At 34.5% G+C, this 17,229-nt stretch overlaps 1 protein-coding gene across 6 annotated transcripts in view; it reads right to left on the bottom strand.

The window, feature by feature from the left end:
• The window catches only part of gramd1bb (GRAM domain containing 1Bb), a 138,828-nt gene that overhangs the window by 83,634 nt on the left and 37,965 nt on the right, over nucleotides 1-17,229 (bottom strand). Inside the window, exon 1 of one of the 6 annotated variants that reach the window (XM_052582492.1) lies at nucleotides 1,945-2,126. The exons of the other annotated variants lie outside the window; for them this stretch is intronic. The gene's annotated coding sequence lies outside the window, so the exon portion shown is untranslated. Of the gene's footprint in view, nucleotides 1-1,944; nucleotides 2,127-17,229 lie in introns of those variants that run through there. 6 annotated transcript variants of the gene reach the window in all.

Here is a 17,229-nt window from a genome sequence, read left to right as displayed (position 1 = left end):
ACCACTTGGATGGGTTAAATGCAGAGCACCAATTCCGAGTATGGGTGACCATACTTGGCAAATGTCACGACTTTCACTTTTTCACTTTCAAAATCATACGATTAAACGCAATCCCAAAAAAAATATGAGCAATTATGAGCAATGTGCTATCAACCACACAAAACAACACCATGAAGAGCAAAGGATATGCATTAACTGTGTACTGATGCTTTACCTACATATTTTACTCTTGCTGCTACAGAATAGTAAAAATGTCAAGCATGACTGCTTCATAAGTGCATAAGAAGTAGTTTTATAACTATTCTTCATAAACATAAACTAAATAGCAAGTTATTCAAAATAAAAACTCAAAAGGTGATTGTGCCTCTTCCTGACACTGAAATACTGTAGGTGTCCTGAGAAATGCTGTCAGTGGTTTTCAGCTTTTGTTGATATGTCTGTGGGATTTTGAAGAGAATGGTCTGTGTAATTCACTGGCTGAATGTGGCGGAAGTAACGGCACTGTGGACTCGTTCATGTGCACTCATCCTGTAAATACAGCAGGCTGTGGAGTTTGGATTGACATTGACACACATGATCCATCCACAGACACTTCCTGTGGAGTAAAGATGGCCACATGCTTCCAAGAGTGTATTATCACACAGATTTACTTCAAAACCGTCCTACATTTCTTCAACATCTCATAATCTCAAACAACATGCTGATCGTGTAGCATATAGCTGCATAACATACACAAGTCCACCAAGTGAAATCTTTATATTATAACAGACACCTGTTCACACACACACACACACATACTCACACAAACCCTCAGGCTATTGTTGCTTTTCTTATAGTAGCTCTTCCCAGATGTCAACTGGCACATGGTTATCTCTCTGTCTCAATTCTGAGTAGCCTACAGAGCAAAGATGTGTGTGTGTGTGTGTGTGTGAGAGAGAGAGAGAGAGAGAGAGCGAAGAAGCCAGACATGGCTTGGATGGCATCCTTAGCAGAAAGTGAAAATGAGGGCCCACAGATATTTCCACACAGAAATATCTGGCCCATATCCCACCATCTAAAGCCTCCCTAACAACATCAACAATCAGACTGTGATGAACAAAACTAATTAGAATGTGCTCTTCTAGTGTACTTCAAATCACTAAAGTATAGCATTATTGCAGATAATATAATATTGATGAATTAAAAGTCACTTAAGTGTACTAAAAACACATCATATGTTCCTAAGCTCATTTAATTATAAATAGCAGGCACGTGTCCGAAAATATTACGTGCAGTGCATTATTTCCATATATTCTTTTTTAAAGTGTGCTAAAGTCTACTTATGTTTCATAAGGGTATGCATCAACTGCTCAAATTTTATTTGCTAAAGATGTAAATAAATACTGACCACTACATTAAAATTTGCTTGTTTTGACAAAAATACTATATGAAAACTAACTATATATACTAATAAATAATTAACTCTAGATGGACCTGAAATACTTAAGCTAAATGTATTAATTTTCAGCTTTTTAACAGGCCAAAAAAAAAAAAAAAAAAAACAGTTGCACTTGCAATATGCACCGGTCATGATTAAGAAACAGTTGACTGATGAACGCTTTAAACGACCAATCACAGAATCAAGCATTCCTGAGAACCAGTCAAATGCACAAATAAATGCTGCAACATTTCCTGCTCCTTGGCACTTAGCACAAGTATACAGTATGTGAATCTGAAATCTGCAGCCAGACTGTGACCCCTTCTCGCTTTATTATCACTGTTACCATCTGTTGGATACACTCTAATGTGACCCACAGCAGCAGTTTCCACATATCCACAACCGTGACATGTTACATCTTTTAGTTTTGCTTTTTAAATCCCACGTACTCCAGTGCATTCCTCCAAAGCAATCTGACATTCCACATCCTCCAACATCGTGAAGATAATAAACTGTAACTAACTCACCCTTAGCTGCCGTGAAGTCCAGCGCGCGCACGATCCAGACGATGTGATTGACAGCTCGCGTACAAGAAGTCGCAACATATTAAAACTCCCTAAAAGTATGTTTCTTCATATCAAACCGACCCAGAGAGCTGAGACTGTTAAAAACTGAAAACTATCTGCGCCAGGGTTACGCGGGTTTAATGCTGGGAGCGAAGTCCGCAACTTTAGACGCAACGCATCGCGCATTCATTGCATTATTCAGTGAGGCCGTCCTCACGCGGACGAGCAATCACTGCTGCTCGGAGGAGGAGCTGAGGAGAGCCGTTAGCAGACCACCGTACACTGACCTATCGGTACCGAGCCCGTGCTGAGCACAACACCGCTGACTCTGCCCTCCGTCACAGGACTGCCCTCCGTCAGACTGGTGCTTTATGAGTTTATGAGTTATGAGAGCTGAACATAAACTACACAAGCTTTATAGCATGTTTCAAAAGTCAAAGATGGTAGGCCTACATGATATTTGGGGGCATAAGTTACAGAACCACTCTGCAAGCCGTTTATTTGGCTTTGTTTTATTATAGTGTGACAATGCGGTCTTGCTTAAAACAATGATAGAAAGCTTATTTCTATAAAAGTTTACTTTACTTTTATTATCACTCCTCTCATCACTTACTGAGAGAAACCGACCAGAACAAAATGTTTCAAATGAAATCATATAACTGCCACACAGTTATGATGCATGAGTACATGTACATAATTATGTGTGTGTGTGTGTGTGTGTGTGTGTGTGTGTGTATATATATATATATATATATATATATATATATATATATATATATAATTTTGCATTTGATTAATCACGATTAATTGTTTGACAACACTACTGTAAATACACATGTATTTTGAAAATATGTACGTTTATATATATAAATATATACATATATTTAACATACCAAAAATAACATATTTTTTCTTAAGTATTTATAAGCATGTGAGTGTATTTATATATACATAATACATATCAACTGTACACCCAAATATGTAAACTTTTATTTTGGATGCAATTAATCACGATTAACCATATGACAGCACTAATATGCTGTATATATATATATATATATATATATATATATATATATATATATATATATATATATATATATATATATATACCTGTGTGTGTGTGTGTGTGTGAAAGGAGCCTTAATGTGGAAATTACATTTTCATCTTATTGTTAAATATAACCTTGAATATAAATTATATCATTGACCATGCAGTTCCTCTAGAGCTGTAGGTCAAAGAACAAAATGTGAGCAATAGTTGATAATAGTTGTCTAAGCAATGACAGGGCACCATGTACTGCACTGCTGCAGAGTAAATGACTATAGCATTGAAACGCCAGGATGTCGCTGCTTTAAGCCCTAAGTACAGAGCTCAGTAGGGAGAGACTTCTTTCTGTCAGAGCACCATGACCTGATACTTGGCATGAGACAGCTTCATTATATCCCCATGCTTTATTCTAGTGCTGGCTAACTGTAAGTAAGAGAGAGGATGTATGTAATATTAAGTATTCCTACAAAATATCTTCTAAATAAATAATTATTAGTTGCATTTTGGAAACTATATAAATATATATATATATTTTTTATAAAAGAGTGTATTAATTCAATATTTGACATAACTTCACAAACTGATCTTCACATCTTTCCTGTGGTGAATTCTATCTATAGGCATGGCTCTTTGCAAATAATCAGCTATGTGTTGGGTCTTTCATGTCATAGCTTAGCAATCGCTGTACTTAATCATTGTAATTAGTTTCAGATTTTTCACTGAAAAAAACATTTTGCTGCTTGGCAACAGGCATATAATTAGTGTTTTGCTAGTACACTCGCTTTTCCAAGTTGTTTTTATGAAAAGAGCAAGAAAGCCCAAGATTCAGGTTGTTCACTGCCATTATATATTCCCGATTATGCCATATTGATTTATGCCCTAATGTTGGGGAAATAAAAATTCTTTGCATTCTCATTATGCAGGAAAAAATACAGATAAAACTGATTAAAATGTAAGATTGGAAACGTGGAAATTGTATACATTTTTAAAAGCCTTTGCCTAAGTGCACTTTTTCATTTCAGTTTCACGAACATTCATTTTAACTTCAGAAGGCATACATTAATGCATCTAATACAGTGTGGAATATATATTTATAATTTATTATAAGATTATGCTGTTCTGTTCCTTGCTATGGGTAAATATAATTTGAATAAAATAAAATGAAAGCAACATTAGCAAATGTAACATTAATGCAACATAGAGCTTCTACTGTGCTTTAAGGAGGCATTACTCTATGTCTTTAACACATTGTTCATCATCGATCTCCAGCAGTCTCCTTGTCTCCCTTTAGTTCACCTCGTATAGCCGTATTGATCACATTGACTGCTTTTGCAGAGGCTTTCTATTTAAAGCTTTCACACTCAGCACAGCCTATGATAGACGCTGAACCCATGAAAATGGGACTCGGCCGAAGGTCGGGCTTGCAATCTTTGAACAAGGAACAATTCTCTGAAAATGTCCTCACCCTCAAGCCATCAGAGATGTAGATGAGTTTATTTCTTCTTCAGATTTGGAGAAATGTAACATTACATCACTTGCTCACCAGTGGATGCTCTGCAGTGAATGGGTGCCGTCAGAATGAGAGTCCAAACAGCTGATAAAAACATCACAATAATCCACACCACTCCAGTCCATCAATGAGCCTCAATTTCATTTTCAATGGGGAAAACAAATACATCATTTACATGTTTCTAACTCCTCTATAGTATTTCAGTGAAAAAGTCATCTTTTCTGAATCAGGAAAGAAATATGTACAGATCAAGCACTGTTTACAAGTTAAAACAGTTGTAAACAAACATGTGGGTGGATTTTGATGTGAAAGGACAACAGGAGAGGAAGCTTATCATGGTTTAAACATTTTTATGAATTATGCATTAGTTTCTTACCAACATGCAGTTTTTGGATTCACAAGCTGTTCATTGATGGTGTGGATTACTTGTGGATTATTGTGATGTTTCCATCAGCTGTTTGGACTCTGATTCTGACGGCACCCATTCACTGCAGAGCATCCATTGCTGAGCAAGTGATGGAATGTTCCATTTCTCCACATCTTTTCTGATGAAGAAACAAACTCATCTTCATCTCGGATGCATTTTTGGGTGAACTATTTCTTTAAAATCTGTAACTGCCGAATAAAGTACATTTATATTATCACAATGTTTCAAAGTATATTAAAAAAACTGGATTCAGTTTGTTTTCTTCCTGAAGAAAAGCCACAGTTGTTACAACACCGCAGAACGTTAAACTTGAAGGTCACAAACCTGTTGACATCTCTCGAAATCTCACGAAAAAAAGAGGACGTTTTCATTAAATATTTTTGAGATGATGTTTACTAATATATAAAAATGCAAAAGGACAGTAAAAGATTAAACTTTGTCCAGTTCATAGTAAATATCAAGATGCTTATGATTCCTATTCAGAGATCATTTCTCATTTATCCATGTATTTGCATAATTTCCCTGGTTCATTTAAATGTACTGATATACTGTATCTATGTGATTATTGCAAGCATCTGTTTCTCTTGTTAAAAAGCTGTTTTGGGGAGAGATATGGATAAAAGCGTAATGGCAGTCTAATCACATTTCCTGTTAAATCACAGATGTGCTGATTAAAATGGAATGAATACAAGAGAACATGATTAAATTAAATGGTGATTAAGAACAGATCAATGAGCCATCAAAACAATCAAAGACTAATTATTGTAAATCAAGATGATTTATGTAGCAACGCATCAGTGGATTGGGTTTTCTTATTAACTGACTGTCGCGATTGTAATGGCAACATCAGTTTTAAATGCAAAGCAACGGATCTCATAATTAGACATTCTGCTCATCATAACAGACTTTAAAAATCAATCAATGTCCTTTTGCAAACCTGCCAGCTGACAAAGTGATGAAAGATGGCAAAAAATATTGAGCTGCATCAGGAACTACATTTTTTTTTCTCTTTCCAGTATTCCTAAATAAAACGTTCAGCTGCATTTACAGGGTGACAATTCATTTGAACTATAAAAGATCCAAATACACCGATTCATCACCTCTGAGTTTGCACAATTACTTACAACAAAACTTCACAAAAACATTATCGCTGGAGAAAGCGTTATTACGTATATTATAGACTTAGGGTTAGGGTATCAGCCACAAGAAATGTTTTGAAGTTAAAATGTCTTAATGATTGATTTGTTTCTTACAAACAGATAGCTTTTCACTTGACAAGTGGATTATTGTGATGTTTTTATCAGCTGTTTGGGACTCTCAATCTGACGGCACCCATTCCTTTAAGCTATTCCTTTAAGACCCTCAAATCTCTCTAATTGTTTCTATTTTCCTGATTTGTAAGTTCAGTCAGATATTTTACAGTTCACAGACAAATGGATATTGATCGAGCAGCTCAAACAAACAGTGGGCAATCATGCAGTGTTTTCACAACTGGAGCAGACTGGGGTGAGAGACATCATTTACCCAAATAAAGACTGTAAAACTGTGCAACTAGTTCACAGACTGATGAAAACCTAATGGTACCATTTTTTTTTTTTTTTTTACTGAAAAGATTATGTGTAATATACAGACATATAAACGTCATTAGGATTTTCTTAAATAAGTTTTTATTCAGGATGCATTAAACTGATCAAAAATGGCAGTGAAGATATGTCTAATTACATAAGATTACAGTGTTCTTAAAACATGTTTTAAAGAATCCTGAAAAAATAATGTATCACTGTTTGCACCAAACATTAAGCAGCACAACTGCTTTTAACATTGATAATAATCAGAATCGTTTCTTGAGCAGCCAATCAGCATATTAGAATGATTTCTGAAGATCATGTGTCACTGAACACTGGAGCAATGATGCTGAAAATACAGCTTTGATCACAGAAATAAATTACATATTAATAGATATTCAAATAGAAAACAGTTATTTTAAATAGCTCTTTTTTATCAAATAAATGCGGGCTTAGTGAGCAGAAGAGACTTCTAACAATTATTATTATTTTTTTTTTAATGGCAGTGTACATGCATATAATTGAATATAATTGAACAAACTAAATTAACAAGTTAAAATTAAGGTTCTAATATATATATATATATATATATATATATATATATATATATATATATATATATATATATATATATATATATATATATGTTTTATATTTATTTTTCTTTTTTCAAGGCTGTAGTAATGTGTGTAATGAGCTCTTTCTTCACCAGTGACTGAATGACCTTGTTGTTGCTGAAGCTTGATGCTTTCACAGGACGAACAGAGAGAGCTTCTGCTGTAACAGTGAAGCTGGGTAATTATAGCACGCGTCTTACACACAGTCATGTAGGGGGGTTTCCTCTGAATAGACTCTTTCACACTCTGCATGTTTGGAGTGTGAGAGTGTGGTGTATAAATACACTGACAAGCCAACTCAGTTTCCATGGAAACAACAAAGGTTTGCAGCGCTCCGAGTCCCAGATCCCTTGAGTCCCTCATATAGACTCCATTTCAGACTTGAAAGGTGAAACCATGGAAGGTCCGGTTTTACCGGATGAAATATGTATTTGTAATAATAGGTGGTGAAATCTGCAAGCAAAACTGCGGAAGCATTATACAACATGTTATCTGTTTATTAACAGCTGCTTTCACACATGCAGCCTTTTTCATAAACTGAATGGGATTTTTATATTTAGAGATCAAGGGTGACCAGGTGTATTCCTGCTAACTAACTTTGGTTTCCTGATCAGTCATTGGTGAAATAAAGCCTGGAATAACAGACCTGGGGACTGATCTCATTAGTCTGTGACCATGGCCTCTAGAAGTTTGTCATACAGAGGTTTCATTTTTCATTCAGAGGTGAAAAACTTAATCTCAGGAGGACTGAGTAAAGGAGAATCTGGTGCAATTCAAAGGAGAACTATTCCTATTCTGCATTACTAGTGCGGTTTCTTGTTTAAGATATATAATCTTGCATCAGAAAAATTCACTCAAAAGTAAAAATTATGTTGTCATACACTGACCCTCATTTCACTCCAAACTTGTAAGACTTTTTTTTTAATATAAATAAACTAACAATAGTATACTTAAAAAAAAAATTACTGTGTGAACTGAATGAAGTTGTCAGACACTTAATTGCAAGTTATTTACAATTAAATTAAAGTTTATTATAGTTTACATGTATATTAAATGCAGCTGAACTTAAGAGTCTTAGGGCTTCAGTACATAATTTCAGTATTATTAGGGCCAGAGCACCGATGATGTGAGGACCCTATTGTTTCTGCTCTGTTTCTTATTATTATTCTTCCGCTTCTCCAAAATGAATCACATTTTTGAGCTTAAACATGCTCAAAAAGTCATGAAACTTTGCACACGCATACATGCATGAAAAATGGCACACACATGTAACACACCAATACCTACAAAAAAGACTCTTGGAGCAAAATTCTAAACCCAACAGGAAGTCGGTTATTTTTAATATTATGAGCACATTTTGTGCAATTTTTGTCGTTTCCATGCATTGTATTTTAACGAACTCCTCCTAGAGATTTATTCAAGTCAACACCAAATTTGGTATGCCCAATCTAAAGGCCTTTGTGATGTTAAATTGCGAAGATCTTGAGGTTTTGTAAAAGGGCGTGTCCATGGCCGTCTGACAAATTTTGATGTTTCGCCATGAAAAAGGAAGTTGCTGTAACTCAGACATACAATGTCCAATCTGCCTCAAACTTCACATGTTAGATAAGACTTCTGCCCTTAACAGATCTACATGACCATAATCAGTTTTAGTCATAGCGCCACCAGTTGGCAACAGGAAGTGACATATTTATTTGTAATGTAATATTGAATAGCACATTACAGTTAAAACCATAATCAAGTACTTTTCATGTGCTTTATAATAGTCAACCTATGAAAGTGTACTTCTTTAAAGAATGACAAAAGAGAATTAAAACACAGTGAATTAAAATGTATAATGATTGCAAAGTGCACTTTTTAAAAGTGTACTTTAGTGTGTTAAGAAAAAGTTGTGAAAATTGACCCAATTTAAGTACACTTAAGTGTTTTGTTATGTATTAAGCACAGTTTTCTTATGTACTTTTAAAATCTGAAGTACACTACAAGTGCACACAATTATGCACAGTTCTGTGGAACACAAAACAATATACTGTATTTTGAAGAATTTTGGTAGCAAAACAGTTTTGGTGACTTTCATTATATGCACAAAAACATTGTTTTTTTTTTTTTTCGGGTGAACTATCCATTTACCTATAATTACTAAAACAAAACTAAAATCTTTAAAGCCATTTGAAGTGATGAGAGAGAGAGAGATGTTGAAGAAGGGACTGCAGACGGATCAGACTGTAAGTGTGTGCCGGAGACAGATCCAGTAAAGCCTGTCATGGATGTGGACATAATCATGCATTTGCAATTCTAAACATCTGTGCACCAAACGTAACCCTGCTGTAATAGCAAAAGTCCATTCACTGCCTCTCTTTCCACACACAGACTCAGACTCAAATTAATAATATTCTGAAAAAGAGAAGAGAGAGAGTGAAATCTGAACATGAAAGAATGTGAAATCTGTCAGTATAGCTGATGTGATATGATGAAGAGTTCATATTGAGAATAAATTGTCATACTGAGTTTCCATACATCAATTCTTTCATCATACAAAGATTTCATAGGATATTATAGCTTGGTTGGCTATTTCCCAATAATATACAGTACAAAAGTGATCATTTTTGCCTTTTCTCAACAAACATAAATGCAGCAGTGGTCACATTAACACCTTTTTGCTACCAATATTCTTCAAAATACAGTATATTGTTTTGTGTTCCCCAGACTCTTGTGAAAAAGAACTGTGCATAATTGTGTGCACTTGTAGTGTATTTCAGATTTTAAGAGTACATAAGAAAACTGTGCATAATACATAAAAAAACACTTAAGTGTACTGCTGGTCTCTCACTGTTCTTGTCTGTAGAGATGAAGATCAGGATAAACACTCCTGACAGCTACCTTTTTTTTTTTTTTTTTTTTTTTTTTTTACAGATTATACTGTACACTCTTATGCAGAATTATTTCAGAGATGGTAGTATATATAATACAATTCTAATACTATTTTTCACTTTTAATCGGCTCTGTCAATGGCCCCCATGTGATAATAAAATTAGAGAGATTAGTACAACATTACTCACTTTACAAAAACAAAATTATATATATATATATATATATATATATATATATATATATATATATATACATATGTGTGTGTGTGTGTGTGTGTAAAAAGTAATTTAATTAAACATAATTTTCTTATATAACATGAGTAACAAATTACAAAACTTCTTGCAATATTGCTAACAGAATTTACAAATATTTCAGGGATGACATTATGCATAAAAAATTATAATATTGTTTGTCACTTTCCAATGGCTCTTTCATTTGCATGCACATGACAAATAATATAATATAATATTATAATAAATATATAAAATAAAATAAAATAAAATTTGTCCATGATTTAAATAAAATGAGGGAACAAACTAATACAATGGCTTTTTAAATTGTATGCCCTTAATGTTATTTACCTGTTGTATTTAAAATGGTAACAAATATCCAGAATTGTTATTATATTGTTAGATATTTTAGCATTGTGAAAAAAAAAATAATAATTAAATGGAGATAGAGTTACACTTAGTACTAGGAGCTAAATGTGTGTGCTGGGACATGATTAATTTACCTTAAAAAGACCAATTCAGAAGAGACAGATTAACAACAGCGACCAAACAGAGACAGCACAGGAGATAATGTGTGACCGTGTCAGAGCTGCAGATGATGAATGAACACTAAACCATCAGACACAGTCTAAGTGCTGAAATTAACCTTCCCCTGCCTCTGCCATCACTAACTGATCAGACATTAGCCTTATTCCTCAACAGCTCAAGGTCAAGGAGAGCAGGAACCATTCATTCCATGAGAGGAAAGAACGAGAGGAGCGAGAGAAGCAGGAAAAGGAAGAGAGAAAGTCAGGGTTCACAGCAAAAACTGTTATCAGTGGATTGGGGTTAAACAGCAGGCGAAATAAACCACCTACAAATCCCATCAGCTGCACTTCAGAGCTTCTGCTGATAATAACAGCATCCTGCGTTCACCTCTGTAACCCATCATGCACTTCACACAGTATTGCTGGGAAATTCATTCTTCAGTATGCATTACCCATAAACGTCAGCATACATACAAAGGATTACCAGAAATATGACATATTACATTTTTTCTTAATTGCTTACACATTACACTGCTACTGTATGTGAAGCTGTGAGCAGATTTGTCACTTATACGCCAAATTATCGTTGCCACCCCTGGTCATGTAATAAATAAGGAGTGTGTGACTACAAGCACAGCACTACATCCGTCTTGCTAAGAATAGGACGACTCTGTGAGGAATAAATCCTCATGAAATCGCAGAATGGCAGAATGAGGTGCTGTGAAACAAACAAGCGAAATACTCAGAGTCATCATTTCTAACCACACAAAACTAGAGCAGCACAGATGTGAGACTATTACTTTTACTTCAGGACCCAGATTTTAGAAAGAGCACCAAGTGGTAAACCTATATGACCACACTGCTCTACAGAGTGCATTTCGTCACTCTGTTGTTCTTGCAGACACAACGATGAACAAGCAACAATAGTATTCACAATAACATTTCAGAGCACTGAATTATTAAGTAAATAGAATTCCCCATTGCTCGACTGGCTACTCTCTTCTGTTCCAGACAATGACAGGTTTGTCCTGTGTTGTCTTGTTTCTTAAGTACAAGTACCTCAGTTTTTGATTGACATTTTGGCATTATTCACTCAAAAACGAGGTCCACGATCATTCAGTTTACAAAGGAAACACAAACCATGTGCTAACTGAAAGAAAAGAAGTTGACGTAAGATTGAATCCAATATTTGGTAATAATATATCAGAAAATAAAACTTAAAAGCATTATTATTATTATTATTAGTTTTTGTGGGCCATTATGTTTTTGTGGGAAAAACAAGGTGGGGAAATCCCACCATAAAAGGCAAATATTCGGTAAATAAATCAATAAATGTGAGTTTTTAATGGATGCACAACTGTTGACATAAACAATTAAACATATGGAAAGCATGCACATGTTGGCGTGTTTGTTTCAGAGTTGTAGTACATGACTGTATGATTAGATAATGTCTCCTGCTCTCTGCAGTGATATACGCCTTTCTGCAGGGGGTCTTCCTTTAAACTGAATGTCAGATTGAAATCGTCCATCTTTGCAGTGAGGAATTCAGAGCCTTAATGACAGGGAATTTCAATTCTATTAACTCGCAGATAAAAGCCCGGAACAAAATTGCATCTATATTTCATGAGGGAAAAAGTACCTTAATGAGCAATTACCACCCACTGCCTTCAGCCACATCAAATATGCTAAAGCGATAAAACCATCACTCTTTAATATATGCGTTTTAGCTAACAGACACTATAATTACGGTTGAATATATTTGACCTGTATGTTACCTCTTTAATTGAGTCATATGGGTTGAATATTTGGCTGAAACACCTGTTGTACACAATCTACGAGCCTTCTGTCATCTGTCTGTCTTCTTCTTATTATTATTATTTTTTTGTAAGTTAAAGGCCTTTAAGTATGATTATAAAAACCTTCAGACACTGACACAGGTTTTATTTTTTTATTTTTTTTGCTGTGAAACATACAAATAACGTCAATAGTGTTAGTAATATGTAACTCAATCTCATGAAAGTGTGTTTCAATGGCACAATGTTTTATTACTATTTGGCATACTATTTCTATGCAGAAATGGACTTTGGCGTGCACATGATATGCAATGGTTAGGGGTGTGGCAAAATGCATGTCATACGCATGCCAACAAAGTGAGTATTATATGCACCAAAACTGTGTATTATATGCGTCAAACATAATATATATATATTTTACTCAGCTTGGGCCTCAGAAAAAACTTGAGGTGTTTTAAGCTTCATTCTCTTGTATCATAAAATGTGACCCTTTAAAGCCAAATTTATCAAATATGATATGCAACAGAAACACATATGCTAAATTTGCCTTTTTTTCTACTAAGTAAAAGCTTTTTTTAAGTATCAGCTGATGAGAAGCTTTCCAGGCTTCCAGCCGCAACTCGGCCAGCTTAAACCATTTAAGCCCATCAAACCTTTAATATGTTTTCTTTCAGCTGGATGATGGGTAATTTGTGCTACACAGTAGAAGAAAACTGCTCCAAGTCAGAATCAATTGTGTGGAGCAGCAGTTATTGATCAAAGAGTCATTTTGAGAAATGTAGTTTAGAAAAGATCACTTCATATATGAAAAGTCAATAGTGATTATCTATTGAAAAGAAATGCATGCTGGGAAAAATACTAAAAAGTAAAAAAAAAGAGAATTGCGCGAAAAATATAAACGTTTGGTATTAAGTTTTCAATCAACTGTGGAGAAATGATTTGAAACGCCATTAAGCTGATTAGTAAATTCACAACAAATCACTGCAATCAAAGGCTACATTCACACATTCTTTCAGACGGACATTTTTATACAGGATTGAATTAATTATTTTTTGACTTTTAAAAACATTGTTAATGTGTTATATGTAATGTGTCTAGCACTGTTATTTTTTTCATAATTTTCATCAAAAGTGTGTATTAGAATCATCAATTAATATTTTCAGGCAGTAATTCTGTTGACTGATTAACACTGGTGCCAAATTAAACTGAAAATATTGAGACTAAAATGGGATTAGATATTGATTTATAGTTTGTCCTGTTGTTTTCTGGCTGATGAAGGGAGAAATCATTAGCAATGAAACGACGGTATGGGACTGATGCATGTCTGATCAGCCCTCATCAAGCCTGATAGAAACAGCAGACAGACATCCACTTCATCATCAGCCACACAAAACCCATCCATCCATCCATCCAGAACCAGAAGCACTGACAGTTTGTTGAGCTGGTTATGCATGACAAGAATGAAACCTCAGCTTCTAATGAATGGAGTTTCAGCTTGAATATTAATGACTGCATGTACTTCATTGAGTCTTACATAATTTAAAATAAGTATCACAGAGAAATGTATATAATTACTATAATACAAAACCCAGCAATGATCATTAGCAGAAATAGCCGTTTATAAACACCACCATGAGTTGATTTGATGGGCTGAAAAGAAGTCTATTCGAATATGTCTAAAAAGAGGAGAGGATATGAAAAAGAAAACTGCTTCCAAACCATTGTGTGTGTTTCCTGAACCTGTATTGTGCTAAATGCTATCATAAATGACAGGATCAATCTATTCAGTGCAACAATCTATAAAATGAAGTCAGAATGGTCAGCTTCAGGCATCAGATAGTAAAGCAGAAATCTCTGCCAATATTCATACAAATAGGAGAAATAGAAATGATAAAACACATTCGCCCAAACGTGCATCACCTCAGTCTGAGCCAGTTAAGTGAATAAGTGTGAAAATTGGGTTTCCCCCATATTTGAAACATCTCTCATTGGGCTCACTGTACAACTATAATGGGCAACTGGCAAATTTAATGAATACCATTTGTTGCAAAATTGCTATAAAAGGCTATCAATAGCTAACAATTTCTTCAAATTTAACAGATGTTCCAAAACATTGTAAGAGGCTTGTGAGGACGTCATATCTGGTACAATTACTCCTAAAATGTTCTTTCATCAGATGTTCTGCTGCATTTCTGTAAGTCACAAGAACATTGTTTTCAAATGATTTGAAGCATTTAGGCTTTAGTGACTTCACATAGATTCTAATAAAATACAGAATTCAATTTATCAGGTAATAACAATTCTGAACACAGTTTTGATGGGGTTGTTTTATAGGCTTCTGTCTTACATCACTAAAATGTCCCTTGAATGGTAAATCATATCCAGTTAAACATTGTCTGCGCGAAAATACCTTTTTTTCAGCACTCCTTTTTAACTCGTAAAAGCTTCATTGTAAAGTAATAAAACAGAAAAAACAGATTTGACGATGGTGAGACACTTTTTCCACCGCAGCTAATCGCGGTCGCTCTAGATAACGCTAGTGTTACCAGTCGTGCCACGGCACAAGCTGCTCTCTGTGCTGCTTCTGTCAGGATACATGCATACTCCTCCTTCAATAATGGCTAGAGTAGCCAAAATCCCTTGCCATGACTTATCACAAGAGGAAAAAAAAAATGTTTTAGTCATATAGCATCAGTTAATGGAAACGTGACTAGTGACAGCAGGAAACTGAGAAGCGCCATCATTAAATGTTAGAATGGTGCTAACCTGTAAAACGCTAGCTAGGGATATGTAAGCTATTTTTAGATAAGACTATTTATGTCGCCTATAGCTGAGCAGGTTGGTAGTGCTCATTAAACCGTTCAGCCTTTCAGCTGAGCTCCTCTTCATTACCTGCTCAAACTCACTGCCGTGTGACAGGAATTTTCCAGAAATTTCCCAGGTGCAAAGGATTAAGCATATCTGAGAACAGACGAAGACTACTCAGTGTTTTACACCAACACTGTCTAGCCATTGTACTATATTCATAACTCCAGAATGAGGATGTTTTCCATTTAATGTTCAGCTAACATCTCAACAACTGTGACCAACAAAAAATACAATATGAAATTGCCATAAAAGCAGCTCATACTAACACACACTATATTTCAGTTTTTGTCTAAGAAACACAATACACATACTGCATGTGTGTGTGTGTGTGTGTGTGTGTGTGTGTGTGTATATATATATATATATATATATATATGCTATATATTGTGCTGCTTATTCACACAGAGATACGCAGAACAGACAGACTTCATAGTTACATAGTCTCTTTACAGTTTAAAGGGGTCATGAAATTAATTTTTTTATTATTATTTTAATATGTTCCTTGAGGTTTACTTATAATGTTAATAAAGTATTCTTTTGTTGCACAAAAATAAATAAATAAATACAATTTTTTATTTTCAACCTTCATTCTGACCCTCTGTCTAAAATGACCCGTGTTAAGGGGTGGGACTTTTGGAATCGATTAACAATTATCAATAGATTAACAATCGGCTTATGATTGGCTAAAGTCATTGCACTTACGCTCCGTGAAGCAACATAAGAAAAATGCAACACATATTGAACATGCATTTTGCACCCCTCACTGGACATTTTACTTTGAAATGTTCAGTAAATGTACATAATATCCCTATTATAGAAGCATCGCCACCAGTACATATTTCCCATTATTATGATTTTATTCTGCAATTCTGTCTGCATTGTCTTTTTGCAGAAATTGTGTTTTGGAAATACTTCATTGTCTGATATCAAATTACTAAAGACAAAGATTTGCAAAATGTTATGTGTGAAAACATTTCCCTTGAGCGAACACTTACATCTTTTCCTGACCAGACTTCTAGTTTAAAAGAAGTCTTCGTTATCCCAATCACTGGCCAGGACATGGATTAAACTCATTTAGTTTCACTCTGCATCACATCTAAGTGGCTCTTTGATTGATAAAGTGAAAACTTATGGATGATTGAACTGCTGAGCTATTATCTCCTATACCAGCAGAAAATGACAGACAGAGGTATCTGATGCTATAGCATTTCCAGGAAAGTCATTTTTAAAAGAAACATGAATTTTGAAGTCAAGATCTCAGTAGGACCAAAATATCTGATATGAGTGGTGAGAAGACCAGAGAGTGAAGAAAAAACAACAACAACATTTAAAGCAAAAATTCACATTTTAGTCAATAATCTGTTAGCCAGAGAACATGCTGAAATTTAATAACTAAACAGGATCCCTCAGCAAGAGTCCTTTCATGCTAATCTCTCCTCTGATCACAGCAAAGCTTGACAAATATCCTCGCGTTTTCACTGCTGAAGACCATCAAATCATGGAAATATCTAAATAGAATATATCTTTTGTAGTGCTTTACTGGTATATAAAAATGGACTTGTATTATGTACTATTAAGACAATATTATTGTCATATTAGTGCTGATAAGTAAAAAAATATATTAAATTATATAATATTTAATATAAACAACACATAAAAATTATTATTTAAGTACTAAAAGTGAATTTAAGCATCAAAACATTATAATAAAACTGATATTAAAGAAACAAAGAATTAGTTAATTTGACAAATAAGTGCAAAGAAACAGCAAGCAGTACATTTAACTAA

The sequence above is a fragment of the Carassius gibelio genome, chromosome B18, assembly GCF_023724105.1.
Source record: "Carassius gibelio isolate Cgi1373 ecotype wild population from Czech Republic chromosome B18, carGib1.2-hapl.c, whole genome shotgun sequence".
Lineage (NCBI taxonomy): Eukaryota > Metazoa > Chordata > Actinopteri > Cypriniformes > Cyprinidae > Carassius > Carassius gibelio.
Note: the sequence above shows the minus strand (reverse complement) of the source record. Positions and strands in the feature narration are given on the sequence as shown.